Source organism: Atheta coriaria, unplaced genomic scaffold (genome assembly GCF_025399875.1).
Source record: "Atheta coriaria isolate IRGN ID8LTWV9N9 unplaced genomic scaffold, Caltech_Dcor_3.1 contig_132_pilon, whole genome shotgun sequence".
Lineage (NCBI taxonomy): Eukaryota > Metazoa > Arthropoda > Insecta > Coleoptera > Staphylinidae > Dalotia > Dalotia coriaria.
The window spans coordinates 1-4,703 of record NW_027045642.1 but is presented as its reverse complement, the minus strand read 5'-3'; the positions used below and the strand labels follow the sequence as shown (position 1 = coordinate 4,703).

General features: G+C 36.3%; 1 long non-coding RNA gene across 1 annotated transcript in view; it reads right to left on the bottom strand.

Annotated features, from left to right (window-relative positions):
• LOC135803014 (uncharacterized) overlaps positions 1–640 on the bottom strand; it is a 6,277-nt gene extending 5,637 nt beyond the window's left edge. Inside the window, exon 1 of the long non-coding RNA XR_010550701.1 lies at positions 610–640. This is a non-coding gene — a long non-coding RNA (uncharacterized lncRNA). The remainder of the gene's footprint in view (positions 1–609) is intronic.
• Between the last annotated feature and the right edge of the window lie 4,063 nt (positions 641–4,703).

Sequence of the window (4,703 nt, the reverse complement as noted above, 5' to 3'; positions counted from 1 at the left end):
AAAATATAAAATAATTATATTTCCTACAGTAAAAGGTCGAAAAAGTGACAATTTGCAATTTTTGCTCATTTTATTCAATCGCGAATAACTTGTAAACTAAAAGAGATAATTAAGATCGCATCGAAGCGTCTTAATCTACAGACTATTCTCTATAAGATAGGATAGTTAAAACGGAAATCTAAGAGATGAAATTTTAATTCTTAAGAAAAAATGGGTAAAATGTAAAAATGGGCCCTGAACACGAACCACTTCTACCGCTGCCCTCTTTTAAACTAAACTAAAATCGCAAGCAAGCAACGGATCAAAGAATGTGAATGATTAGAAAATTTTTTATCAGGTTAAAATTAAAAATAATAAAAACTAAACTAAGATATACTGCATGCGATATGAGCAGATGGCAACGCGACACAAAAATTGTTGTACAACTCTTGTGCTTTTGTAAGCGAAGGAAAAACTAAACAGTTAATTTTAAGATGAATCAGGCGAGTACGCGACTATCTTATATATTTGCAACACGCGATAGAACGCGATAAATCAAAACAACGTAAATACAAACTAATGGAGGACGCCGAAATTAAAACGAAAAATATAATTGAATTATAAACTTACCAATGCAGAACTCATGGGACTCCAAGGCACGGCTAATGCTGTAAATAAACAAGGAAAACTTAAGTTAAAACAAAAACATTTAATACTATTTCGAAATATTATAATCACACAGCGGAGAACAACAAACAATCTGTGATGTTAAGTTAAAAGTTACTTATACCAGCACAATGGGTCATTCCTAATAATGAATATCAAATCAACCGGCAATTAACCCGCATTTATAGACAATAAACGCGCAAACATTAAATAACATTACTATTGCCAATTGTCCGGACAAACAATACGAGTCGCGTAAAATATTGGATCAACCAGATACTGGCACGAAACTGGCTGCAAACTGTGCAAGCAACGACGTGACAGTTTATGATAAGAAAGAAAAAGATGCGCATAGCCAGTGCGACGATGGCATGCGACTTTGTGAACGAATCGCTTTGGCACGTTCCCTGCGATCAAAACTAAACTAAGATGTACATGTAACATGTAGATGTAACATGTAGCGTGAGGGGATCTCATGCGTTGCATTCTCACAGCGAATGCGATAAGAAAGTGTAAGTTGTGTTCAAAACAAACAAAATTCTCCTGTCGAATGATCGCACTTCCTGATAACTATAGAAATAAACAATACATGCCTATTTTACACTTTTTGTTAATTCTAGTGCTATTTATAAATAGTGCAATTAGTAGTCCCAGAATTTGGATTAAAAAAAATTAATAAAAATTTAAAATCTGAATTATGTAATTCAGATTTCTTATACTGGAAGATTGTTTGATTTTACACAAATTATTTTAGCGATATTTAATTCGATAGAACAAGACGGATTAAAGATGAAAAAGAACGAATTAATTATAAATTATAAAATAAGCTAGTTAAATTGGATATTTAAGAGAAGAAAAAAGTCATCCTCATGCGGTTCCCTAAATACGAGTCACTTCTACCGATGCCCTGAATGGGAGACACTTTTACCGCCACCCTGCTACGGTATCCCGAATGAGATTCAACTATACAATTGCGATTAATTGCAATATAACTAAATTAACAAAAAAAATCCACGGTTTTGTCATATTTAAGTCAATAAACTTGAATAGTACGTATCTTTTAAATTAAAAGCTATAGCGATCAACAGATTGAAGAATATGAAAGATTTGAAAATTCCCTACAAGATAAAAATGAAAAATAATTCTATTCTTTGGGGTAAAGGTCCAAAAATATGACTAAAATGCAGAAATGTGCAAAAACACTATGAAAATATGGTAATAAAGAAAAACAAATGCAGAAACATAATCAATCAATGCGGTTGAGAATATTATTTAATATACTTACTGGTTAGTACTGTAAAACATCGTAAACGGCATCCGTCGGCACCCCGCTCACGAACAAATACACAATATTTGCACTTCGCGAATAGCTTATAAGCGATAAATCATTAGCGAGACACAACAGTCAGCAATAATCACTAAGAACACCAAAAGTAATACGAATTACCGAATTAAATCCGAAGAAAGGAGAATCGCGACGACCGCGTGCGAACCATCCATCGGATACGGCGAAACTAATTTTATTCCGGCAGCATGAGCAAACGATACACGCAGCGCCATCACACGGTCGCGAATATAGTGACAATAAGACAATAAGAGATAAAAACAAACCGGTCGAATGCCAGCGCGACGTGAGATCGCAAGGTTGTTTAGACACTACCTCATACAAACGTTGGACGTGTATGTTCGTCAATGAAATATAAATGTTTGTTTACCTTTTCTTACCCTCTTTAAATTATAGTCAATTGATGATCGAATATACTGCGAATTTGGAAAGTAGATGTCCGGACAAACAATAAGAGTCGCGTAAAATATTGGATTAACCAGATACCGGCACGAAACTGGCTGCAAACTGTGCAAGCAACGACGCGTCAGTGTATGATAAGAAAGTGACAGCAGTGCGTCGATGGCACGCGACCTTGTGCGCGAATCGCTTTGACACGATACCTGCGATCAAAACTAATCTAAGATGCGCCAACATGCGGTGTGAGGGGATCTCATGCGTTGCATTCCACGCGACGAATGCGATAAGAAGGTGTAAGTTGTGTTCAAAACACAATTCACAATTAAACTAGTTAAATTGAAAATCTAAGAGAAGAAACAAATCATCATCATGCGGTTCCCTAAATACGAGTCACTTCTACCAATGCCCTGAATGGGAGACACTTTTACCGCCACCCGGCAACAGTACATCGAATGAGATTCAACTATACAATTGCGATTAATTGCAATATAACTAAATAAACAAAAAATCAACGTTCTTGTCATATTTAAGTCAATAAACTTGAATAGTGCATGTCTTTTAAATTATAGACGATAGGGACCAACAGATTGAAGAATATAAAAGATTGGAATATTCTTAAAGTTAGTTAAAAATGAAAAATAATTCTATTCTTTGGGGTAAAAGGTCCAAAAACATGACCAAAAGTGCTGAAATGTGCAATTTTCTGATTTTTGTCAAAAGATAAGAAATAAGAATACAATCGCTTCGCTTGAAGTGACAATACGTCATGCAATTTTATGCACAATTATGAATATAACAATCTATAAAACACTATGAAAATATGATAATAGAGAAAAACAAACGACAGAAACATAATCAATCAATGTCGGAGAGGATATTAATTAAATTACCTACTGGTTAGTACTGTAAAACTTCCATCGTAAACGGCATCCGTCGGCAGCCCGCTCACGAACAAATACACAATATTTGCATTTCGCGAACATCTTTTAAGCGATAAATCATTAGCGAGACACTATAGTCAGAAATAATCACTAAGAACACCAAAAGTAATACGAGTTACCGAATTAAATCCAAAGAAAGGAGAATCGCGACGACCGCGTGCGAACCATCCGTCGGATACGGCAGAACTAATTTTATTCCTGCAGCGAGAGCAAACGATACACGCGGCGCCATCACACGGTCGCGTATATAGTACAAAACAATACACGAATATCGTACGCGAATCACCTGACAATAAGAGATAAGAACAAACCGGTCAAATTCTAGTGCGACGTGAGATCACAAGGCTGTTTAAACACTACCACATACAAGCAGTGGACGTGTATGTTTGTCAATAAAATATAAATGTTTATTTACCGTTTCTTAAATGTTCAAATTGCATTGAAACAATTAAATCTTAATTCGGATAAAATAAAGAGAAACAGTAGAATATGATTGAGAAGTTTGAATTTATTTGGTCGCCCTTACAATTACAATTCCTGGACTAAAAGGTTCAAAAAACAATTATATTTTATGAATACTTTTCATAAGTCACTTTTACCGCTACCTTCGTACGGTGCTCTGAACACGAGTCACTTTTACCGCTACCTTCATACAGTGCCCTGAATCGAGTCACATCTACTGCTAGACTTTTAAGGTGCCCTGAATCGAGTCACTTCTACCGCTACTTTCATACGGTGCCCTGAATCGAGTCACTTCTACCGCTAGACTTTTAAAGTGCCCTGAATCGAGTCACTTTTACCGCTAGACTTTTAAGGTGCCCTGAATCGAGTCACTTCTACCGCTACTTTCATACGGTGCCCTGAATCGAGTCACTTCTACCGCTACCCTCACACGGTGCCCTGAACCAAGTCACTTCTACCATTACTCTTCTACGGTGCCCTGAATTGAGTCACTTCTGCCGCTAGCCTCATACAGTGCTCTGAAAGAGAGTCACTTTTACCGGCATCCTCATACGGTGTCCTAAACACGAGTCACTTCTATCGCCACCCTGCTACAATACACCGAATGAAACTCAACTAAATCAACAAAAAAGTTGCCCAAAAACTCTCGAACAATTTCCTAACATAAAAATCGTTATCCACTCCGAAGTAAGGTTTATTCTATTCTTAAAACTTGACCCCTTTTAATTTTCCTTAAAAAATCATGTAAAATTCACCATAAACAAACAAAGTGAAGTCACAAAGCCATGAAGGTCAGTATAAGTAAATATCCCCACATGAGCAAACACCTGCTAATTAACGCGTAATTCTACCCTCGTTGAGAATACATAGACCATAGTAGAGGTCGATTTTCAGTAACTAACAGAATCTTG